The 26,502-nt window shown below is 48.8% G+C and overlaps 1 protein-coding gene across 1 annotated transcript in view; it reads right to left on the reverse strand.

Annotated features, from left to right (window-relative positions):
* C4H4orf33 (chromosome 4 C4orf33 homolog) overlaps nucleotides 1–26,502 on the reverse strand; it is an 82,926-nt gene that overhangs the window by 11,802 nt on the left and 44,622 nt on the right. The gene's annotated exons all lie outside the window — the stretch shown is intronic.

The following is a 26,502-nucleotide window of genomic DNA, read 5'->3' on the forward strand; positions in this document are numbered from 1 at the left end:
CCTGTGACAAAATTGGTCCATTCAGTCGACACCACAAGGTGGAAATAATTGGGCCGGTGAAAGAGGAAGATGAAGAAGATGATAAATGATAATAATTGATAATGAAGATGAAGAAGAGAAGGGAATTGCCAATGATACCAGCATTACTTTTTCATGTGCCGTCATTTTTAAAACTAAAATTTTTTATAACACTGGCGGTTCAGGACTGATAGAGGTTAACAAGGTTCATTATTTAAATCAAAGATATTAAAAATGTAATAATAAAGACAAACAAGTGAAGTGAAGACAAAATAATTGCAGGAATTAATGAAAAACATTAAACAGTATAGATGTACCAATTCTGTTGGCATGGTAATACATGTTTGCGGATGTAATGATCCCATGGTAACTTTCAAAAAAGTAGACTTTTGTGTGTTGTTACCCTAAACGAGTCGGAAATTCCTACTCCCGGATTATCTTGTAAAGTATCTTAATGATGTCAGAAGTATAACTAGAACGGTACTCGGTAGAGAGCATACCTCCGCCAGGCTGAACAGCTTAAGTTTTGTATCCCACTGATAGGCCGGATCTGGATTCGGACCTGAACCGAAATCTAATGAGCTTGTTATTGTCACCTAACCAACTCATTCACCTAGTTTTGTCTTTACTCGTCCACAACTTTTTGAAATATCATGTTATTTACATTTTTGGTCCTATATATCACTCAATGGTGAAGAATCACTGATAAAAATTCTTATATCCGGATCCAGATCTTCACCAAAATGTAATACATTCATCCTCGTCACACACCCAAACTGTCCACCAAGATTCGCCCGAATCTGTCTGTAATTTTTTGAGATATGGTGCTCACAGACAGACAAACAGGGGTAAAAACATAATCTCTGTCCACCTTAGGTGGCGGAGGTATAGAGGCCTATATACAGACTGCACCAACATCCAGACTATGAATACCACAACAGAAGTGCTGATACTATTCATTACAAGATCGATAAATAATTCCTCGTGAAGAGAAACATAATTTACTAAAACACACACACACATACACACACACACACACAGACAGACATGCGGATACTTTTTTTTCTTTGTATACAAGATCAAGGCTCGTGTAAGAGCTAACATTAATGCCAAAAAAAACAAACGGACACATAAGACAAAGTAAAGGGAGTGGGAGACAAGATGGGGAGAGAGGTGGAAGCACACAAGTACAACATTTGAGAGCAGGGACATCGGGAGATCTGTGGGAGGGAAGGGGCTTGGGGGGAGAAGGCATGGGAAGGGGGGTGGTGGGTGGGTGGGAGAGGTGTAAAACACATGGACACAGCTAGGACTTCCAGAAAAGAAGTCGCTATTTCAGAAAAGTGGATCTGGGGTGAATTAACGGGGGTAGAAAAGATTCAGGTTTTGGATGGGGGAAGATAAGAGATGGTGGTGAACAGCTGTTTTAAAGACCTGGAGGGAGGAGTGGGATTGAAGAGAGTGAGGGAGTTTTTTTCCAGAGGTGGGAGAAAAGAGGAATGAAAGAGAGTGAAGGTGAACAGAGAGTCTTGATTTTGGCAGTTTCACCAGAAGAGGGTTGCAGGCAGATCTTGTGCGACCTGTCGGAATAGTTGGGGGGCAGAGCACAGACAGGGCTGTCTTTGGGGCATGGGAGGGCTCCATTCCACCTTCTAAACCCGCATATGGAGAAAACAACCAACAACAACGCACACACCCAACTCGAAGGGACTGCCACAGGAAAGCTTTCACAGCCAACAGTCTTATGAGAGACAAAGTCAAGGATATGAAAGACAATGACAAAAAAACATCAATCAATACAAAGCTGTATATCGGCACACAGGACGTAAACCCGGTTTCAAGGAATCGGCGAGCAAGTGCCGAGATCATATTTAGGGGAAAACTGTCCTTTAGCTCTTTCACGAGCCTCGATCTTGTATACAAAAAACAAAAACCGTTGATGATCAACAAAGTGAAATGACAGAGGTTGGTTAGTCGACCATCATGGACAATTCCAAAAAAATAATAAACATCTGCTTCAAAATTCCTCCCGACTGCATCTTTCAGTGTCGGTATTCCTTTTTCTCTGGTCATGAATTCACGCTGAGTTTTCTGCAATCCCCCTCTCTGCTCCATATCATTGGGATCTCCAGAGCATAAACATCTGCGGAGTGTTTCAGCGAGGAAAAAAGAAAAACTTCCAAGTTTATAGTTGCCGTCTGAGTTCCACACAAAAAGTAATTCCATTACGTGACACAGACGGCGCACTCAAGTCAATCTGGCAGAAGGAAAAGTTTCTCAAAGCTAATCCCATTGAAGTAGATCTTCTTGAAAAATCAAAGAGAACATTCCACTGAGAGTAACAGCTTGCCTTCAACATCTTCCAGCAGAGCTGATAATAAGGAAAAACACACGTCACGGATTTGTTTAAATGTGTTTAACCCTAACCCTAACCCTAACCCTAACCCTAACCCTAACCCTAACCCTAACCCTAACCCTAACCAAGGGTTGCAATGGGAACTGGTCATGCGGACTCTTATTTTTATATTTTGCAGGGTCGAAGGCTCATGGGGAAGCTGTAATACACAAAACGCATACACATACGCACCAACTGCTGACTTTATCAGACAAACACGGCCACTGAGCTTGGGTAAAGTCACGTGACTTTGAAAAGCACTCTGGGTACCAGTGACGCCATCTTTTATGAAATTGCTTATCTCTCCACACCCAGCAGCACAATTAAAGGTGATTTTCCTCCTCCGCCGTGGTGCCATGGCTGCCAAACTATGGTTGTTTGTCCACGCCTAATCCTTTTTCGATGATGACTGTCAAGCAAGAAAGCAACACATACCATTTTTTAAAGTCTTTGGTATGACTCGTCCAGGGTTGGAACCCCCAACCTCCCAGACTCAGAGCGGACGCTCCAAACCATTATACACCACCGAGTCTGGTTAACCCTGGTCAATCGACGCTTTGACCACTAGGCCCAACTGCACCGTAGTTATAATGCCCTGGGAAAACAAACCACACCTGGAAGTCAAAGGAGATGTTACATCCATGTGAAAATTGAGCAAGTATCGAGTCCACGTTGATATTTACAATTAATCAATCAACAAAATTTGTTTTCCTGCAATGAAAATGCCCACGAGAATTTTAGTGGAATTTTTTGATACTAGGGCATGCCCGTACTATATATATATCTAAAATTATATCCCCCCCCTCTATTTACATGAAATGGTTTGGTCCATTCGCAAAGCCAAAGCGAACGGCTTGCGAGTACGGTGACAATCCCCCCCCTCTATTTACATGAAATGGTTTGGTTCATTCGCAAAGCCAAAGCGAACGGCTTACGAGTACGGTGACAATCCCCCCCCTCTATTTACATGAAATGGTTTGGTCCAAAGCGAACGGCTTACGAGTACGGTGACAATCCCCCCCCCCCTCTATTTACATGAAATGGTTTGGTCCAAAGCGAACGGCTTACGAGTACGGTGATAATCCCCCCCCTCTATTTACATGAAATGGTTTGGTCCAAAGCGAACGGCTTGCGGAGTTTGGTAAAGAAATCGCCATAGCTCGGTAACTACTTCTCCGATTAATATGAAACCTTGAAAAGGCACATCCTCAGGTCCCCAGCAATATACCTGGCAAGTTTCAAGTATATCGGACCCGTGGTTGTCGAGAAACAGCGGTCACAGACAAACAAACACACAGACACACACACACACAGAGATTACTGGAATTATAGATAGACTAGGACGTGCCCGTTCCGTGGCCAAAAAAAAAAAAAACGCTATCCGTACGCATTTGTAATGTAATAATTTGTAATACAGCGGTCACAGACAAACAAACACACACACACACACACACACACACACACACACACACACACACACACACACACACACACACACACACACACAGAGATTACTGGAATTATAGATAGATATTCAATTAGCGCCAACGCATTTTGGCTTTTTGCAATTTAATCGCAAGGAAAAGTAGAAAGAGAAGAGGGAAAAAAATGAAAAGGAAAAACATTCCAAACCGCGAGGGAAAACAACACGGCACGTCGACACAACAACGTGTCCTGTGATTGGCCGTACGTGGCTGCCAGTAGCTGCCCCCAAAAAAAAACTTTCACCGTCCGGCGACTGAATTTTAGGGGAAAAATAAAACGCTCTTCGCTTAAAACAACGCCCTTCGCTCTGACTGAATTGGGACAATGTTTTTATGTTTTTAATTGAATTACTATCCGTAATGGCGCACGCTCTCACAGGAGCTCCGGAAGGTCGCATATCGCAGTTACGATGAATCGCAAATTAGTTTTAATTAGTTTTAAAACATAGTTTAACGCCAACATAGTTTGCCAACGTGAAATAAATGAATACGCTCTCAAATGTGCCGTCCGAGGCAGAGTCTGTTCGGCACGTTCGGCACACGTGATAGCTCGCTGCTCTCTGATTGGTTGAATCGTTTTTTGGACATAGCTCGGTAACTACTTGTCCGATTAATATGAAACCTTGAAAAGGCACATCCTCGGGTCCCCAGCAATATACCTGGCAAGTTTAAAGTATATCGGACCCGTGGTTGTCGAGAAACAGCGGTCACAGACAAACAAACAAACACACAGACATACACACATACACACACACACACACACACACACACACACACACACACACACACACACACACACACACACACACACACACACACACACACACACACAGAGATTACTGGAATTATAGATAGATAGATAATGCTTCCATAATAATGATGATCTGTAATCTGAGGAACCGTTCATGTGTCATCTCCTATCTCTAAGATAGGCCAGGACTTATTGAACAACTCTAAAATCCGGTCACACATCTAAAGTGGAGAATGTCGGAGGGCGATTCAAATTCCACCTGGACTTTTGGTTAGAGCCAGGTTTGTGTATGTAACCTCGACACTGGGGAGGACTGACGGTATTCTGGACTTTCGGGCAAAAGGGGTCTTTGGACCCCGAGATAAAAAAAAATTTTTAATGACACTTAGTGCAAAATTAACGTTTAATTTAAAAAAACATAAATATGCAGAATATGAATGAGACCATGAATTAAAAACACTAACGTACAAAACAGAAACTATTGCACCTCGTGTTACAGAGTACAGAACATACATTACAGGCCAAAGGGTCATGGAATGTTAAGTATGTTAAGTAAATAATATGGCAAATTTCATGGCAAACGGCCTGAAACGGTATAAAATAAAATGCACTCACGGACAAAATTATGATTTCTCTGTGTCATTTACCTGAAGATTTTGCCGAGAAAAACAAGTGGTCACTTTAGCCGTATGATCTAAAATAAAGGAGGTAGCGGGATGTTCCTCCCGACCAGGTCAATTCACACCCTCGTCTACTGAACACTATTTCTCTACAAGATAAGCAACAAATACGTGTAAAGATAGTTAATACTTTTTTTGGACAAAGAGTATACAAACCCAGTTTTTAACTCCGCCACCGAAGGTGGACGGAGGTTGATTTCATCCCTGTCTGATTGTTTATTTATGAACAAAATATCTCAAAAGATTGTGGATGGATTCGACCGAAATTTGGTGGAGAGGTTGGGTATGTGTAAATGAGGAAATTATTAGATTTTGGTGAAGATCTGGATCTGATAATTTTTTAAGTGATTCTTCACCATTGAAAGATAGGGGGGCTAAACCGATATATAGCACGATATCTCAAAAAGTTGTCGACGGATTCGGACGAAACTTGTTGGACAGGTTATGTGTGTGACAAGGACGAATCAATTCGATTTTGGTGAAGATCCGAATCCAGATCTGGAAACAGAAGTTTTTATTAAGTGATTCTTCACTAATAATAATAATAATAATGCATTTATTTTATATAGCGCTTTTCAGGAAGCCCAAAGACGCTTTGACAGAGTGCAAAACATAACGCATAGCAAAACATAAAAACATAAAAAACAAACACAAACACTGACAAAATGCACTATTGAGTGATAGGATCAAAAATGATATGTCGCATTATATTTCAAAAAGTTGTGGATGACTTATAACAAAACTTGGTGGATGAGTTGGGAAGGTGACAAGAACAAGCAATTCGATTTTGGTTCAGGTCAGAACCAAAAGTGATTTATCTGTGGGATACTAAACGTAAACTGTTCAGCCTGGCGGAGGGATGCGCTCTAGTTTGTAACGTGCAGTTATGGTTAGTAACCAATTTCTGTAAAGTTTGAAACTGTAGCTTTAACAGTGGTAAATGCTGTTTGTTTAAAAGAAGGTAAAATGCTTCACTGCGAAAAATGATTTTGCTGCATTTTTTTCGGGAATCAATCAAAATCGACTTTCAACCGTCGACAGTTAATTACAAACTTTGTTTAACTATACGTTCTAAAATCGCCTTCCTCTCCTATATCAGAAAACGTCTTAAAACCTTTTTTGGTAGCTTGGGCTCCTTGATGGCCTGGGTCCTCGGTCAGTGTTTGCATGCACGACTGCTCAGTCCACCCCTGCTTGACAGACCCATCATCACCATATTGTGCAGCTTACATTGTGTATGTTTGATGTTTTAGTAGATCACAGGCTCTATGGGCTAGCGGGATGTTCGAGAGGTACGCACACTCACCTTTAAGTTGTCTAGCCTGGGTATGAATCCCGACCCAGCTATAACCTCTCCGCCTGGCATTTCGCAGGCACGTGGATTCATCAAGGTGTACATCAGATGACATTAAACTGGTTGTCCCATCTGTCGGTGTTAGTTATTGGACGTTAAAGATCCCACGGAGTCCTTCGTGAAGAGTGAGTGAGCCATCAACGACAACATGACCAAATTACAAATTGCTGCCGTTACCGACAGAGGGCACTGCATCACTGGTACGGCTGCTCCCTCAGCCAAAGATACTACCCCTGCAGCCTTGTGCTGCATATGAATGAAGAAGAACAAATTTCATAATCATGAATCCAAGTTTTGCAAAATTTGTGTTCTAAATTGCTGACACCTTGATTTTCAGCACATGCATTAAAGCAAAACACACATAGTTATGGGTATTAGTATAAAAGTACTAGTATAAAAATGTACTACTGTACTAGTATATAATGTACATCACTGTACTAGTATAAAAGCCCATCAAAAATGAAGGGTTCAAACAGTTTATTTGACGGTGCAGCCTCGTGAGTTTGCCAAAGTCTGCTGCCTCACCCTAGTGTCAGGTGTGTTTATATCTTCTATATTTATTAGACATCGTACATACATCAGTGAACACTCATTTTACTCTGCATGCGTTGCACATCAGATACAGCGAATTTCAGCTCCCTTTGCTTTGTATTTATTGTTGTTGTTTTTTTTTAAACGCTTCTATACACCACCCTTGAGGCTCGGTTTGCAAGCCACTGTCTACAATTCCAATAGAAGAGACATAATTACTCTTTTATGGAAAATGTATTTCGAGCTTGTTTTATCCTCAAAAATAGACCGTAGTGAACAAACATTCGTGTTGAAAGATTGGCCTTTAAAACTTACACTTATGAAGGGGGACAGACATCTCGATAAACACACAAACTGACATTGTGTTTTATATGGTAGATATTATAGTATTGAGAGCCTCGGTGCTGCCAAAGCAGTCCCTTGGCAAAGGTTTTGCTGAGTGATTTGCCATTCAATGATAGGGTACAAGGTACTGGGTCAGTTTCTCGAGGTAATGTATTCAGTAATGAGTATTTTGCTAATCCAATCAGATAAAGACCCAGATGTCATGGGCGTCGCAGTCAGAGTCGTACAGCTCCAAAAATGGAAATTTCAGACATAATTGATAGACTTAAAGGTTTTTTTTATGAAAGAAAGGTTTTTCATGATTTTTATGTTCTTCTGAGGTCATGTTCCAAACAAGTCTTAGCTAATATTCTCCGCAGGTTTAGCAGGTTCATATTTAGCAGAGTTTAGCAGGTTCATATGACGTGTTCGTATTTGATTGAAGCTTTTTGTAGCAGGGTTCTTACAAAGAAGTCTCCTCTCAAAGTTGGCAGGATCCCCGAGTTCTTAATTTGTGATTTTTCTAGAAATCAGGTAGATAAGCTTCGACTTCATTCTATTTTTAGGGACACTAGTATAGAGAGTTTATTACCAGATAAAGTTAGGGAGCAAACCCCATTGAAAGTTTATTTCACCTTCACCAAGACCATAGGGCAATCCTTATTCAATTATAGTAAATTTTCTATGCCCGTAGTGCAATCACCGCGAGGAGCTAGGGCTAGGAGTTAGGGCTAGGAGTTGGGGCTAGGAGTTGGGGCTAGGAGTTGGGGCTAGGAGTTGGGGCTAGGAGTTGGGGCTAGGAGTTGGGGCTAGGAGTTGGGGCTAGGAGTTAGGGCTAGGAGTTAAGGGAAGGTGCTAGGGCTAGGAGTTAGGGCTAGGAGTTAAGGGAAGGTGCTAGGGCTAGGAGTTAGGGCTCGGCGTTAGGGCTAGGAGTTAAGGGAAGGAGCTCGGGCTAGGAGTTAAGGGAAGGAGTTAGGGATAGGAGTTGGGGCTAAGAGTTGGGGCGAGGAGTTTGGGCTAGGAGTTTGGGCTAGGAGTTTGGGCTAGGAGTTTGGGCTAGGAGTTTGGGCTAGGAGTTTGGGCTAGGAGTTTGGGCTAGGAGTTTGGGCTAGGAGTTTTTTTTTTTTTTTTTTTTTTTTTTTGTATACAAGATCGAGGCTCGTGAAAGAGCGAACATTAATCACACAGAAAGACAAACCGACACATAAAACATATAACATCAGGAGCGGTAGACAAGATGGGGAGAGAGGGGGAAGGACACAAACACAACATTTGAGAGCAGGGACCGAGAGACATGGAGACATCGAGAGATCTGAGAGAGGGCAAGGGCTTTGGGGGGGGGGGGGCATGGGAAGGGGGGAGGCATGGGAAGGGGGCGGTGGGAGAGGTATAAAACATATGGACACTGCCAGGACTTCCAGGAAAGAAGTTGGAATTTCAAACAAGGTGGATGTGGGGTGAATTAGCGGAGGTAGAAAAGATCAAGGTTTTGGATGGGGGAAGATAAGAGATGGTGGTGAACAGCTGTTTTAAAGACCTGGAGGGAGGAGTGGGATTGAAGGGAGTGAGGGAGTTTGTTCCAGAGGCGGGAGAAAAGAGGAATGAAAGAGTGAAGGTGAGCAGAGAGCCGAGATTTCGGCAGTTTAACCATCAGAGGGTTGCTGGCAGATCTTGTGCGACCTGTAGGAATATTTGGGGGACAGAGCACAGAGAGAGCTGGGGGTGCAAGGCCGGAGAGGAGTCGGTAGAAGACAGAAAGACCACCTACCTGCCTGCGGTGAGTGAGTGAAAGGCCCTCAGAGATAGCTTCATCGCGGGAGATTCCAATAATTCTGAAAGCTTTGGTTTCAACAGCGTGAAGCCGAGCTAGGTGTGAGGCAGGAGCACCGGCCCATAGGGGAGAACAGTATTCCATTGAGCTGCGGATGAAAGCCTTGTATGTGGTGAGGAGCTCAGGTGTGCCGAGGAAGGACTTCGCACGACGGAGGATGCCCAGTCGGCGACTGGCTTTGGAGGCCAGCTTGGAAATGTGGTTTTCCCAAGAAAGATCATGGCAGATAGTGAGACCCAAAATCTTGAGCGACAGAACTTCTTGGAGAGGATTGTTGAGAAAGTAGATGGGAGGGTTGTCCAGTCGATCTTTTCGGAGAGACATAGTAAGAGTGTGAGATTTGTCAGGATTGAAAGACATGTTCCACTTGTTTGACCAGTCTGTGATTTTGTCCAGGTCTTCAGAGAGTGAGGAGGCAGCAGACTGCCGATCTGAGGGAAGAGGAATGGAGCGGCAGAGAGTGGAGTCATCAGCAAAGAGATAGAGAGGATTTTCGAGAGAGTCAGAGAGATCATTGATGAAGACCAGAAAAAGCACGGGGCCCAGAACACTGCCTTGGGGAACTCCAGCCTGAACAGGAAGAGGAGATGAGAGAAACCCATTCAGGGCCACACGTTGACGACGACTAGAGAGGAAGTCCGCCAGCCATGCGTGGAGATTTCCATGGATACCAAAGGAGGAGAGTTTGGTGAGCAGAGCGGGGTGCCAGACCGTGTCGAAGGCACGTGATATGTCGAGGGAGACAGCTCTAATTTCCTGTTTGGCATTGAGGACCTCCATCCATTGTTGAGACAGCAGAAGCAGCATGTCCAGAGTAGAGTGACCAGGTCTGAAACCAAATTGATGATCAGAGATCAAGCCATTGGAGAAGAGGAAAGATTTCATATCCGAAGCAATGATGGATTCCATGACTTTGCTGATAATTGGGAGAAGGCTGATTGGTCTGTAGTTGCTAGGATCTGTTTTTGCACCTTTTTTGTGCAAAGCGGTGATGTTGGCTGATTTCCAAGCAGATGGCAGTTGACCTTGAGCAAAGGAGAGGGTGAAGAGAACAGAGAGAGGGTGAGATAGAGCAGCAGAGCAGGATTTTAGGACCCGTGGGCTGATGCCGTCGGGTCCAGTTGCAGAATCAGAGTCGAGGGTTGACAGAAACTTTTCCACCTTTTCAGGAGGAAAGGACACGGAGTCCAGGAGCAGCAAGGTACGACTGGGTATGGTGGGTACAGAGAGGGATGGGTTTGGGACACAAGATTTAGAGGCAAACACAGAGTTGAGGCATTCAGCTTTTTCACGTGCGGAGTCAGCTGTGTAGCCGTTTGAGGTAAGGGAGGGGATGGAGGGGGAACAAACACCAGAAACGGATTTGACCAGACGCCACCAGGATTTGGAAGAGGGAGACAGATAAGAGAGTTCGGTCTTGAGAACGGAGAGATATTGTTTCCTGGCTCTCCTGAGGGTGGACACACACTTGTTTCGGGCTTTGTGAAAGGAAATGAGATTTCCTTCCGTTGGATTTGCTTTCCAGGAGACGAAGGCAAGTTGTTTCTGGGCAACAGCCTCACCACAAGATTCCGTGTACCATGGATGGGAGGAAGGGTATGACAACTGAAGACGAGATGGGATAAATTTGTGCATGAGAGAGAGCAATTTACTTTGGAAGAATTCCCAGGATGAGTTGATGTCAGAGGTGGTAGAGTTGGGAGACCAGTCCAGATGATTGATGGCTGCTTGAAGACCGTGCCAGTTGGCCTGAGTGAAATGCCAGACTCGTCGACGCTGAGCAGGCTCCCTGAGGATGGTCAGAGAGATGTCCACTTTAACAAGGACATGATCAGATGATCCGATCGGAGCAGAAGAAGAGCAGCAGACATTTTCAGGGAAGTTAGTCATAACCAAGTCCAGAAGAGAAGATGTTCCGTTGACTGAGATCCGGGTCGGGAAATTGACAGATTGTGTCAGTCCCAGTGAGTCGCCGAAGTCCTTTGCTGAGGAGCCATGGCTGGTGAGAGAGGTACCCACACCCAGCCAACTGGCATGATGACAGTTGAAATCACCACATATGAGGAAGAGAGAGTTGGGATGAGTAGATAGAAGTTGGTCCATATCATCAGACAGCGAGATGTAGATGGAGTCATCACTGTTTGGTGGACGGTACAACACACATATGAACAAGAGGTGGGAGCGAAGGGGAAGCCGTAGCCAGAGGTATTCCTGGGGGTGAGGTGGAGAGAGTGCAGTGCAGGGCGAGTGAGGAAGAGAGTTTTTGATAAAGATAGCAACCCCGCCTCCAGGACGAGGCTCAGGTCTATCATACCGGAGGAGGGAGTAGCCCGGGAGAGATACTATGGAATCAGAGACATCATAAAGGAGGAAAGTTTCTGTTAAGCAGGTCACGTCTGGTTTGACAGAAGCAACCTGTATGGAGAGATCAGTTAAGTTTGAACGAAGGCCCCGGATGTTTGAGGTCCATACCGTTAATGAAGAGGAAGGGGGAGCATCAGATACAGAACAGGGGGGAGGAGGGGTAGGGTAAGATGTGGAAGAGGTGGAAGAGGTAGGGAGAGCTGTTGAAGGTGTGTCAGAGATTTCAGAATAGCTCGGAGAAAGGGAAGGATGGGGCGGACAAAAGGTTTGATGGTGATTGGGTGAGCCACAATGAGGTGTTATTTGAGGAGGGGGAAGAGCGAGGCAGAAGGTTGGGGGAGATGGAGGTGAGAGTTTGAAGGGGGAAGAAGCGGGGAGGACGCTTTGAGGAGGGGGAGTGAGAGGGTGGAAATTGAGAAGCAATGAGGGTGGGGAGATTTGAAGGGGAGGGGTGAGGGGGGAGTTTGGGAGGGAAGGGACAAGGGGAGGGATTTGAAAGGGATGGGATATGGGGGAGATTTGGAGGGGAGGGGTGAGGCAGGAGTCTAGGAGGGGAGGGCGAGGGGGCGTCTTGGCGGGGAGGGGTGAGGGGGTAGTTTAGGAGGGAGGGGGCAAGGGGGGAGATTTGAAAGGGATGGGTGATGGGGAAGATTTGGAGGGGAGGGGTGATGGGGAATATTTGGAGGGGAGGGGTTATGGGGAAGATTTGGAGGGGAGGGGTGAGATTGGATTTTTGAAAGTGTACGATTTATGGGAAACGAACATTTATTGCAAAATGAGTTTCTTGTGACCTTCGAGTTAAAAATACGTTTAAGGACGCTGGATGGAGGATGGAGTGCAGGAGAGTTTAGGGAATGTAGAAAAAAGGCACTATAGGAGATGGATATTTTTTTGGGGATGAATTGATTTGGTGAGCAAGTCGAAAGCAGCCTTTTAAAGAAGAAGAAGAAAAAGGTGTTATAAAATATGACGGAATACATAACTTGAGGGGAAAGTGTAAACATTGAAGGTTAATGAGTGAAAACTATCTGGGGAAATGGGGGAGAAACACGTGGTCGAAGAACGAACGAACGAATAAGAATGAATAAACGAATGAGAACAGAGAAGGAAATGTTTTTTTTTTTTTTTTTTTTTTTTTTTGAGTTGAGATTTACCCAAGGAAGTAGGCTATGGGTGAAAAGACTGGGATTACAGAGAACGAAAGTTATTGGATCACAAACGACGGACCACTGAGAGAAAAACAAAGCCTCAAGGTTGTACAGTGCACACTGTACAAGGCCTCAAGACACGACACGAATTAACACGATTTTAAATACAGGTATGAAAGATTTGCACCGAAAAATCTTCGTCGGGACACAATATACGTACAACACCATAAATAAGTACAGTTTTAACGAAAATATAAATGGGAACAATCACTTAACTTCGATTTCAAATCGTTCGCGACGCGGCAAAGGCCTTGCTCGCGACACGGCAAACAGACGATCAATTTATGAAAGATAAACACCGAGAAACAACCAAAGTTGCACACAATAACTTCACACACCGAAAGATAAATACAGTTTCGACAAAATACAATTGTGAACAGACTTAACTTCGAAAAACGTGGAGACCGTGTGGAGCTTCGAAAATCCCTCCCACCGTCTCCGAGATCTCGCGAGAGTTAACGATAGGAGTTAAGCGAAGGAGCTAGGGCTAGGAGTTAGGGATCTTTGTTCCTTTCACATTTCTTTCTACTTTTTCATATTTCTCTTTATTTATTCTAATTCTTGCTTCTTCTTTATTTCTCTCTTTCCTTATCTATCTGTCTTTGGAGAAGTGAATTCTTGCAGAGATTTTTTCTTCCTGGAAGGTTCACTTGGCTGCGCTTGGATGGGTTTGAGGGTAGAGGAGTAGCGGCTGAAACCCGAATCCTATCCAGGTTCCTCCTGATGACTCCATCTTTGCTCTTTACCTTTTTTTTTTTGGTTCCTTCTGATGACTCCATGTGGTATTTGGTTTTCTGTTTCATTAAAACTCTTAGTATAGATATGGTAAAGGACATTTTGGAGACTGACTGTGCATGTTCGTCTTCCCCTTTTTTGCATGGTCCTTGTGGACGAGTAGTCTCTGGGGATTTGAATATTATTAGTAACAATGAAATTAGGGATCTGATGAAAATGGGAGCTAAATATAGGGAACCAGTAAATCAACCTTGGAGCTGCATTAGGTCTTTAATTGTAGATTCTGTCTCTAATGTTGTTAACAGAATGTGCACCAAGTTTAAGTTATCTGTAAACAGTTTCAATGCATGGGTTAACAGAGTTGTGGAAGCCCTGGAAAATAGCATTAAGTTTTTTAGTAGTCGGGGCTTGCTTTCACTGGGTTGGTCTAAACTAGTGTTGAACAAGCCGAGTGTTCGTAAAGGCATTCGGGATCTACATGATAGGTACGTCATAGCTCCAGCAGATAGGGCTGCTAATAATTTTGTTGTAGTTTGTAAAAGGTTTTATGTGGAGGTTTTAGAGAGTTAGGCATCGAGACGGTTACTTTCACGAGTATGGGAAATAGCACACACTGTATGTTCCTTGTCATAAGTCGCTCCAGGATATTATCTCTGAGCATCAGGAAGTTTTAATAAAAAATTTCAGTATTAAATGTAAAGTGAATCTTTGTATTCCTCATGCTTTTCTGGATCCCCAAACTTCATAAGAACCCATACAAGTACAGGTTTATAGCTGGTGCCAAGCAATGTACCACCAAACAGTTATCGGTTGTAGTTAACTCAGGCTTACAAGTTGTTAGGGGACAGTTTAGGAAATATTGTTTGGCAATTGAGAATAATTCTGGTATTAACACTTTCTGGAGCATTAATTCTACTTTGGAGTTCTTAGATAGGATTAGATGCCTCTTATATGAAGTCAGTTGAGGTTTTTTATTTTTCGACTTTACATACTAATTTGGATTTAGTACTAAGGGATTCACTCTTCAAAGTAATTGACAAGGTTTTTAGCTCTTTTAATACGTTTTTATGTGTCCGTTTTGATACAGCATTCTTTTCTAAAAAATACATACTCAAGTTTTCATTGTTTTGCTAAGCAGAAGTTTAAGGATGCTGTTAGTTTTATTTTATTTAATACTTTTGTGTCCTTTTGGGGGATAATGTTTCAACAGGTTAAGGGTATTCCCATGGGTGGGAATTGCAGCACCCTACTAGCAAACATTTTTGTATTTTCTGGGAATTTTCATATATGCAGAAACTGATGACGGAGAAAAAATTCGGACTCGCTAAAATATTGTCTCATAAGTGTCGTTACATAGATGATATTTGTGTGGTTAACTATAACTTTTTTGATGATATTTATGTGGTTAACTATAACTTTTTTGATGATATTTGTGCGGTTAACTCTAACTTGTTGATGATGTGTGGTTAAACTACAACTTTTTTGATGATATTTGTGTGGTTAACTATAACTTTTTTGATGATATTTGTGTGGTTAACTATAACTTTTTTGATGATATTTGTGTGGTTAACTATAACTTTTTTGATGATATTTGTGTGGTTAACTATAACTTGTTGATGATGTGTGGTTAACCATAACTTTTTTGATGATATTTGTGTGGTTAACTATAACTTTTTTAATGATATTTGAGTGGTTAACTATAACTTTTTTGATGATATTTGTGTGGTTAACTATGACTTTTTGGATGATATTTGTGTAGTTACCTATAACTTTTTTGATGATATTTGTGTGGTTAACTATAACTTTTTGATGATATTTGTGTGGTTAACTATAACTTTTTGGATGATATTTGTGTGGTTAACTAACTTTTTTGATGATATTTGTGTGGTTAACTATAACTTTTTGGATGATATTTGTGTGGTTAACTATTACTTTTTTTGATAATATTTGTGTGGTTAACTATAACTTTTTTGATAGGCTGCTTTACAAGATTTATCCAGATAGTCTGATTGTAAACAAGAGTGGTAATGATTGTACTGTTGCTTTATATCTGGACGTGTTGGTTAGGGTTGGACAAAATGGCTTTTGTACGAGTGTGTATCATAAAGTTGATGATTTCAGTTTCCCTGTAGTTTTGCACACGTTTCCAGGTAGCAATGTACCAATTAAAATGGGTTACAATGTTTTCTCATCTCAGCTACTTAGATTTGTGAGAATTTGTTCAGTAAAGGATGATTTTGTGGAACGTGCTGAGAAGATATTTTCCATCATGTTAAACAGGGGATATTTGGCTGATTATTTGATCAGGTCTTGTGAGAATGTCTTTAAACTCCATCATCACCTTTTGTTTACGTTTGGTTGGTTTTCATGGAAACAAGTTCCTATTGCATTACATTTGATATAATGATATTGAATTAACTATTATCGTGAAGTTAATTCTTTAATTAATATCATTGATTAAACATATATTTATTTATAGATAGTATTAAATAATGGAGGTGTTTAGATAAAAATAATATTTATAAAATACATTATAAATAAGCATGAAAATAATTTAGTGGTGGTTGCTAGGATACGCAGTGCAGCATGTTAAAATCCGTTATAAATGACAGTTTGAAGATTTGAATAACAGAGTCGATGGTTAGATGGAGGTGCTGTGTAGTGGACATGTCTATCAGGTAAAGTGCTTATCGCTTAATATATTATTGTGGCGGACACAAAAGCCCACTGGCGTGGTGACATCATTCCGCGCACCAAGTGGGCGGTGGCCACGCCCGAGGGGTAGGCGTGGCCTCATGATATACACCGGGCGCGCAGCCCGGAGCGCGCCAGTGTTACAGTGAGCTCCTGAAATAAAGACGCTTATAAGTTACCGCTTGTCCGCTTCCTCCTTGCTCGCAAGCAGCGCGCGTAACGCCGCGCTTTACTGGTGACCCCCTCGACGTTGGATCTGCCGGAGCAATCCTTCCACACGCGACGCCATTGCCATGGCCAACTTCATCAAACTTCCCGAATTTTGGGAGGCTCAGGCCGAAGTCTGGTTCGTCCAGGCCGAAGCCCAATTTCAGCTTCGGCGCCTCACCGGCGATGACACGCGCTATTGCCACGTCGTCGCCTCCCTTGGGCCCGGCACGGCCGCTCGAGTTGTGTCCGTCCTTCGCCACCCACCGGACGGCCACAAGTACGAGGCACTCAAGCGGCTACTCCTAGCCACGTTCGGCCTCACGGACGACGCACGGGCCGACCGCCTCCTGGATCTCCCCGAGCTCGGTGACACGCGCCCGTCGGTCCGAATGGACCATATGCTGTCACTGTTGGGCGACGAAGCCCCCGGTTCTCTATTCCGGGCGCTTTTCCGTCGCCAACTTCCAGTGCAGGTTCGCCTCGCGTTGGCCGGGACCGGGCTAACGGAACCCCGAGCATTGGCAGCCGAGGCGGACAAGTACTTCGCCGCTTCGGACACGCAGGCGAGAGTCGGCGTGGCCGTCACGGCCCTCGTGGCTGATGCTGCTGATGCTGCTGCTGATGCTGCTGATGCTGCTGCTGATGCTGCTGTTCCACAGCATCAGCTTATACAGCATACGCAGCATGCTGATACGCACCTCGTAACCGCCGCCACGCCCCGCCCACCGCCGCGGCGAAAACCGCCACGGCGGGGAAACCCGCCAACTCCACCGGCCTGGCGGAGCCAGCCGCGCTCCTCCAGCTCCACCACCTGGTGCTGGTTCCATGCCAAGTTCGGCCACGAAGCTCGGCAGTGTCATCCGCCATGCTCCTTCAACAGGTCGGGAAACCCCCGGCTGGCGCTCAATAGTGGCGATGAGCGCCGGCCGTTCGAGCAGCCTGCTGTTCATAACGGACACCTTCTCCGGGCGCCGTTACCTGTGCGACATGGGAGCGCAGGTGAGTGTCGTTCCCGCCGGCACGTCAGACAAGCACGCCGCGGGTGGGGGCCCCGCGCTGCTTGCCGCGAACGGGACGCCCATCCGTACGTACGGAAAACGCTGCCTCTCTCTGCGGTTCGGAGGGCAGGTTTTCCGATGGACGTTCGTCACCGCCGACGTGCCCATGGCACTGCTTGGCGCGGACTTCCTGTGCGCTAATGGGCTCCTGGCCGACGTCAAGCGCAGACATCTTGTCCAGGCCGACACGTTCAGCTCGCTCGCTTGTGCGTTGCCCAGCTCAACGAGCGGCTTGCCAAGCGGCTTGCCGAACTGTTCGGTTCCGGCCACGTTGGTCTGTACGCTTCCGGCAGCGGACGCATTCACCCGCCTCGTCGCCGGCTTCCCGGCCCTCACGCGGCCCACCTTCTCGGCGGGGGCCGTCAAGCACGGGGTGGCCCATCACATCCCCACCGTCGGGCCACCGGTCTACGCCCGGGCACGCCGCCTCGAGCCGACGAAGCTGGCGGTGGCAAAAGCGGCGTTCGCTACCCTGGAGCGACTCGGCATCGTTAGGCGCTCAGAGAGCGCTTGGGCGTCGCCGCTGCACATCGTGCCGAAGCCCGGCGGGGGATGGCGACCGTGCGGGGACTATCGCCGTCTCAATGACGCCACGACTCCCGACCGCTACCCCGTCCCCCACATTCAGGACTTTTCCGCCCGTTTGGCGGGCATGTCCTTCTTCTCGAAGGTGGACCTCATACGCGGCTACCATCAGGTCCCCGTCAGGCCGGCGGACGTCCCGAAGATGGCGGTCATCACGCCATTCGGACTCTTCGAGTTCCTGCGCATGCCCTTCGGTCTGAAGAATGCGGCTCAGGCGTTCCAGCGACTGATGGACAGCGTCCTGCGTGACTTGGATTTTGTCTACGTCTACCTGGACGATATCCTCGTCGCCAGCGCGTCCCGCGAAGAGCACCTACGCCACCTCCGCACGCTCTTCGAACGCCTGGGCCAGCATGGCCTGATTGTGAACCCCGCAAAGTGCCGGTTCGGCACCACCATAATCGATTTTCTGGGGCACCGTGTCACCAGGCACGGAGCCGTCCCCCTGCTGGCCAAGGTGGAGGCGGTGAAGGGGTTTCCGCGCCCCCGCACGATCAGAGGGCTGCAGGAGTTCCTGGGCATGGTGAACTTTTACCATCGGTTCCTGCCCCATATCGCCCAGCTCCTGCGCCCCCTGCACGAAACTCTCCGAGGTAAGCCGGGCAAAGGCGACGTTACCTGGACCGAGCAGATGGACACGGCGTTCACGGGCGCGAAGCTCGCCTTGGCTAACGCCACCATGCTCGCGCACCCGGCGCCCGATGCACCGATCGCCCTCACCACCGATGCCTCGGACTACGCGGTGGGCGCGGTGCACGAGCAATGGATGCGTGGAGCTTGGCAACCGCTGGCGTTCTTTAGCCGGCAGCTTCGCCCGCCCGAACGCCGTTACAGTACCTTCGCGCTTTATTATCATATAAAATGATGTGTGATTTAAGTTATTAGTAAGTGATAATACTTTAAATACAAGTGATAATTAAATAAGTTAGTATACGGATAATGCATTGCTGTGTTGACTGTCTGTCTGGACACAACTTTTAGGTTGTGGGTCCATTGATGTTGAGTAATCTACTGATGTGGACCTGCAGTCAGGGTTGTGGATCCGCCGTTTCGAGAGGGTCTGGGCTGAAAGGATCGAAACCTCGATGAAAAACGGTGCCCAGCTGATGATCCGCGCAGTTGGAAAACCAGTTAATTGCTTGTAAGTTAAGGTTTTTTTTTTGTTTTTTGGGGTTTTTTTGTATACAAGATCGAGGCTCGTGAAAGAGCTAACATAAATCACACAGAAAGACAAACCGACACATAAAACATATAACATGGGGAGCGGTAGACAAGATGGGGCGAGAGGGGGAGGAACACAACACAACATCTGAGAGCAGGGACATCGAGAGATCTGTGGGAGGGAGAGGGCTTTGTGGGGGAGGGAGGCATGGGAAGGGGGGGGGGGTGGGAGAGGTATAAAACATATGGACGCTGCCGGGACTTCCAGGAAAGAAGTTGGAATTTCGAACAAGGTGGATCTGGGGTGAATTAGTGGGGCTAGAAAAGATCAAGGTTTTGGATGGGGAAAGATAAGAGATGGTGGTGAACAGCTGTTTTAAAGACCTGGAGGGAGGAGTGCGATTGAAGGGAGTGTGGGAGTTTGTTCCAGAGGCGGGAGAAAAGAGGAATGAAAGAGTGAAGGTGAGCAGAGAGCCGAGATTTTGGCAGTTTAACCATCAGAGGGTTGCTGGGAGATCTTGTGCGACCTGTAGGAATATTGGGGGACAAAGCACAGACAGAGCTGGGGGAGCAAGGCTGGAGAGGAGTCGGTAGAAGACAGAAAGACCACCTACCTGTCTGCGGTGAGTGAGTGAAAGGCCCTCGGAGATAGCTTCACCACGGGAGATTCCAATGATTCTGAAGGCTTTGGTTTCAACAGCGTGAAGTCGAGCTAGGTGTGAGGCAGGAGCACCGGCCAATAGGGGAGAACAGTATTCCATTGAGCTGCAGATGCAAACCACACCTTGTATGTGGTGAGGAGCTCAGGTGTGCCGAGGAAGGACTTCGCACGACGGTGGATGCCCAGTCGGCGACTGGCTTTGGAGGCCAGCTTGGAAATGTGGTTTTCCCAAGAAAGATCATGGCAGATAGTGAGACCCAAAAGCCTGAGCGACAGAACTTCTTGGAGAGGATTGTTGAGAAAGTAGATGGGAGGGTTGTCCAGTTGATCATTTCGGAGAGACATAGTAAGAGTGTGAGATTTGTCAGGATTGAAAGACATGTTCCACTTGTTTGACCAGTCTGTGATTTTGTCCAGGTCTTCAGAGAGTGAGGAGGCTGCAGACTGCCGATCTGAGGGAAGAGGAATGGAGCGGCAGAGAGTGGAGGCATCAGCAAAGAGATAGAGAGGATTTTCCAGAGAGTCGGAGAGATCATTGATAAAGACCAGAAAAAGCACAGGGCCCAGAACACTGCCTTGGGGAACTCCAGCCTGAACAGGAAGGGGAGATGAGAGAAATCCATTCAGGGCCACACGTTGTCTACGACCAGAGAGGAAGTCCGCAAGCCATGCATGGAGATTTCCATGGATACCATAGGAGGAGAGTTTGGTGAGCAGAGCTGGGTGCCAGACCGTATCGAAGGCACGTGATATGTCAAGGGAGACGGCTCTGATTTCCTGTTTGGCATTGAGGACCTCCATCCATTGTTGAGACAGCAGAAGCAGCATGTCCAGAGTAGAATGACCTGGTCTGAATCCAAATTGATGATCGGAGATCAAGCCATTGGAGAAGAGGAAGGATTTGATATCCGAAGCAATGATGGCTCCATGACTTTGCTGATAATTGGGAGCAGGCTGATTGGTCTGTAGTTGCAAGGATCTGTTTTTGCACCTTTTTGTGTAAAGCAGTAATGTTTGCTGATTTCCAGGATGCTGGCAGATGACCTTGAGCAAAAGAGAGGGTGAAAAGAACAGAGAGAGGGTGAGATAGAGCGGCAGAGCAGGATTTTAGGACCCGTGGGCTGATGCCGTCTGGTCCAGTTGCAGAATCAGAGTCGAGGTTTGACAAAAACTCCTCCACCTTGTCAGGAGAGAAGGACACAGAGTCCAGGAGCAGTTGGGTTCGACTGGGTAAGGTGGGAACAGAGAGAGATGGGTTTGGGTTATAAATTCAAATAAAATAGATTTTACAAGCACATAATATATCTGTGTGCATGTATATGTATGTATGTGTTTACGTACATATATGTATATACTAGCTTGGTGAGGCGAGCGCATCGTTACTGAGGAACAGGCTTATATTTTGCTGAGGATAATGACTGTACCTGAGTTGCTGTGTTGTCATGATTTACACCAATCATAATACGGTAGCGGCTACCGCTGGGTTTTCACAATCGCCTTGCACCTATCAAGGACGCGGAGCGATCACCATGCCGGGCTCGTCCAGGACGCCCGGGCAGGCCCGCGCTCAACTTGCCAGGCCTCGGTCGGGACGCTGGGCCACGCCCCCTCTCGCCTTTCCTGGGCAAACGCTCCGGGATAATATGTATATATATTTCTGCCCGATAAACGGGCTTTTCAGAGTGCCTGAGTGTTTGGTTTGAATAAAGCAACTCGGATGAATTCCAATTTTTGTCGCGTCCATTCTTCCGATCGACGTGGGAGCCCCAGCTCCTTCATTGGTGACCTACCGACATGGACACGGCAGTCGCCCTTAAACTGCCTACCTTCTGGGAGGCTCACGCGGCGGTTTGGTTCGCACAGGCGGATTCCCTGTTCGCCCTGCGAGGCATCACGGCCGACGACACCCGCTTCCACCATGTGGTAGCAGCGCTCGGTTCGGCCACCGCGGCCCGCGCCCTGAGCCTCCTCGAGAGCCCGCCAGCCGCTGACAAATACGGCGCGATTAAGAAGCTTCTCCTCGACGCTTTCGCCCTCCCATCGGCGGAATGCGCACGGCGCCTGCTCGACCTGCCCGAGCTCGGCGACACGCACCCTTCCGAGCGAATGGACTACATGCTTTCACTGCTCGGCGAGCACTCTCCGGCATTCCTGTTCCGGGAGCTGTTCCTCCGTCAGCTGCCTAACCCGGTACGCCTCGCCCTGGCAAGCACGACGATCACAGATCCACGGGCCCTTGCCAGAGAAGCCGACAAGATCTCCGCCGCAGGTCAGCGCATCGCAGCGGCGACATGGGACCCACCGCCGTCCGACGCAACACCCATGGCGCCCGAGCACCCAGCACGGTCGACGACCGAACTGCCGACGCAATTGGCGGCCGCTACACCGAGCCGACCACCTCCAGCACGACGACCAGGGCCTCCACCTGACCAAGCATGGTGTTACTATCATGCCAGGTTCGGACAGAAGGCCCGGACATGCCGACCCCCGTGCACCTTCGGCAGGCCGGGAAATGGCCGGGCCGGCGTTCATTACCAGCCATGAGCGCCGGCCACACGGGCAACTTACTGTTCATCACGGATAAAGCGTCCGGACGGCGCTTCCTGTGCGACACCGGCGCCCAACTGAGCGTCATACCCGCCTCTGACCAGGACAGGCAATCCGCGGTTTGCGGCCCCTCCTTGGTTGCGGCCAACGGATCGACCATCCGCACCTTCGGCCCACGCAACGTCACCCTCTGCTTCGGCGGCCAACGCTTTGCTTGGACGTTTGTAACCGCAAACGTGCCCATGGCTCTGCTAGGCGCCGACTTCCTCTGCGCACACGGACTGCTGGTGGACGTCCAACGGCATCGTTTAATCAACGCCGAAACCTTCAGCTCCCTGGTATGCACATTGAGCAGCTCCGCGCCGACCGAGCTGGCATGTGCCGTCCCGGCGGCGAACGAGTTTGCTCGCCTGCTCACGGAGTTCCCGGCCCTCACGCGGCCGACGTTTTCGGCCGTCGCAGTACGGCATGGGATCGAGCACCACATACCAACCACGGGCCCGCCGGTCTACGCCAGGGCCCGCCGCCTCGACCCAGCCAACCTCGCCGTGGCGAAGGCCGAATTCGACGCGTTGGAGCACCTCGGCATCGTGCGGCACTCCGATAGCGCGTGGGCCTCGCCACTGCACATCGTGCCAAAGCCGGGGGGTGGATGGCGCCCGTGTGGCGACTACCGCCGTCTCAATGACGCTACCACCCCCGACAGGTACCCGATCCCGCATATCCAAGACTTCTCCGCCCGTCTGGCGGGACGGGTCAATTTTTTCGAAAATTGATCTCATACGGGGATATCACCAGGTACCTGCCAGGGCGGCCGACGTCCCTAAAACGGATCACGCCGTTCGGCTTATTCGAATTCTTGCGGATGCCGTTTGGTCTCAAGAACGCGGCTCAGGCGTTCCAACGCTTGATGGACGGCATGCTGCGTGACCTGCCGTTCCTTTTCGTTTACCTGGACGACATCCTCGTCGCCAGCACGTCCCGGGCCGAGCACCTCCTCCACCTCCGAACACTGTTCGGGCGCCTCAGCGAGCACGGCCTCATCGTCAACCCGGCCAAATGCCACTTCGGCACGACGGCCGTTGATTTTTTGGGCCACCACATCACCAAGAACGGGGCCGTGCCGCTGCCAACCAAGGTCGAGGCCATCACCACGTTCCCGCGTCCCCGCACCATAAAGGCCCTGCAGGAATTCCGGGGAATGGTGAATTTTTATCACCGCTTCGTGCCCCGCGCTGCTCAACTCATGCGGCCCCTCTACGAAGCCCTCCGGGGCAAGCCGGCCAAGCACGACATCGCCTGGTCCGCAGCAATGGATGCGGCTCTCCAAAGCTCAAAGCGGGCCCTCGCCGACGCAACACTGCTCGCTCACCCAGTGCTCAACGCTCCCATCGCCCTCACCACGGATGCCTCCGACTACGCGGTGGGCGCCGTACATGAGCAATGGGTGAACGGGGTTTGGCAGCCACTCGCTTTTTTCAGCCGGCAGCTCCGGCCGAACGAACTCAAATACAGCACGTTTGACCGGGAGCTCCTCGGTCTACACCTGGCCGTCCGCCATTTCCGCCACCTCCTGGAGGGCCGACCTTTCACGGCGTTCATCGACCACAAGCCGTTGGTTTAGGCCATGGCCAAGGTCACGGAGCCGTGGTCGGCCCGCCAACAGCGCCACCTCTCCGCCGTGTCGGAGTTTACCACGGACATCCGGCACGTCGCCGGCAAAAACAACGCCATGGCCGACTGTCTTTCCCGGGCCAGCGCGAACGCGGTCCACCTGGGCGTGGACTTTGCGCTTATGGCGGTGGACCAAACCACCGACACCACGGTGCAAGCCCTCCGGGCGGCGGACACGGGCCTCCGCCTGGCCGACATCCCCTTCGCGGACACTGTCCTGCTCTGCGACGTCTCCCAAGGCCAGCCTCGCCCCATCGTGCCCGTCACCTGGCAACGCCGCATCTTCGCCTCCCTCCAAGGCCTTTCCCACCCGGGCCGGAAAGCTTCCCAGAAGCTGGTATCGGCGCGATTCGTCTGGCACGGCCTTCGTCGGGACATCCGCGATTGGACCAGCACCTGCACGGCCTGCCAACGGGCCAAGGTCCACCGACACACCCAGGCCCCGCTGGCACCTTTCACCGTGCCCGAACGACGTTTCGACCATGTCAACGTGGATCTGGTGGGCCCCCTCCCCCCGTCACAGGGGTTCACACACCTGCTCACCATGGTGGACAGGACCACCAGGTGGCCGGAGGCCGTTCCCCTCGTCTCCACCACCACCGCCGACGTGGCGCAGGCTTTCATCGCCACCTGGGTCGCCCGCTTCGGCGCACCGGCGGACATCTCGTCAGACCGCGGACCACAGTTCACCTCCGAGCTGTGGGGCGCGGTCGCCCGCAACCTGGGGGTCAAGCTCCACCGTACTACGGCCTACCACCCCCAAGCAAACGGGTTGTGCGAGCGATTCCACCGCTCCATGAAGGCCGCGCTCATGGCTGGCCTTCAAGACGGCGGTTGGGCCGACCGGCTGCCGTGGGTCCTTTTGGGCCTCCGCACGGCCCCCAAGGAGGACCTCCAGGCATCCACCGCCGAGCTTGTCTATGGCCAGGCGCTACGCGTCCCGGGCGAATTCGTGCCCGACGCTACCAGTCCCTGGTCCGCAGCTCACCAGCGCTCGGACCTCCAGGAGGCCGCCCGACGGTTTGCCCCCGTGCCAACATCCCACCACGGTGACCCCCAGTCCTACGTCCCCCCAGCACTTCGCACAGCGGAGTATGTTTTTGTGCGTCACGACGCACATCGGGGGCCACTCCGGCCGCCGTACGACGGGCCCTTCCGGGTGCTGCGACGGGACGACAAGTCGTTCATCATCGACATCGGCGGCAGGTCGGACCAGATTGCGGTGGACCGCCTCAAGCCGGCGCACGTGGACGTCGACCACCCACCACGGGTGGCCCTTCCGCCGCGGCGAGGCCGCCCCCCGTCCACGGTGCCCCCCACTCGACCGCCCACCACCACACCGGACCCCCTCCCACGACCCGCCAGGGGTCGCTTCGGCCGGGTCATCAGGACCCCCCTCAAATTGACCCTGCCGGTGCAAGTCGATTCTGGGGGGACGTGTGTAGCGGCTACCGCTGGGTTTTCACAATCGCCTTGCACCTATCAAGGACGCGGAGCGATCACCATGCCGGGCTCGTCCAGGACGCCCGGGCAGGCTCGCCCTCAACTTGCCAGGCCGCAGCCAGGACGCTGGGCCACGCCCCCTCTCGCCTTTCCTGGGCAAACGCTCCGGGATAATATGTATATATATTGCTGCCCGATAAACGGGCTTTTCAGAGTGCCTGAGTGTTTGGTTTGAATAACGCAACTCGGATGAATTCCAGCTTTTTGTCGCGTCCATTCTTCAGATCGACGTGGGAGCCCCAGCTCCTTCAATACAAACAATTATTTTGCACAATTTTATTTGTTGTGTTTGTGATATTACATTTTTATAGACAATTTAGGTTGAAGATTTAGGTTGAATGTTTTTTTTTGAAGAAAGAACCCCTCAGCACATACTTAGGGGAGGGGTAGGTGCAGACTGGAAGTTTGGGACGATTACACCTCACCACCAAGTAATTCAAAACACCTCACCACCAAGTAATTCAAAACACCTCACCACCACGTAATTTAAAACACCTCACCACCAAGTAATTCAAAACACCTCACAGCCATAAAACATGAAACAAAAACACCTCACCACCACGAAATTAAAAACACCTCACCACCACGTCATTTAAAAACACCTCACCACCAAGTAATTCAAAACACCTCACCACCAATTAATTCAAAACACCTCACCACCAACTAATTCAAAACACCTCACCACCACGAAATTGAAAACACCTCACCACCACAAAATTAAAAACACCTCACCA

The sequence above is a fragment of the Myxine glutinosa genome, chromosome 4, assembly GCF_964187855.1.
Source record: "Myxine glutinosa chromosome 4, kmMyxGlut1.1, whole genome shotgun sequence".
NCBI lineage: Eukaryota > Metazoa > Chordata > Myxini > Myxiniformes > Myxinidae > Myxine > Myxine glutinosa.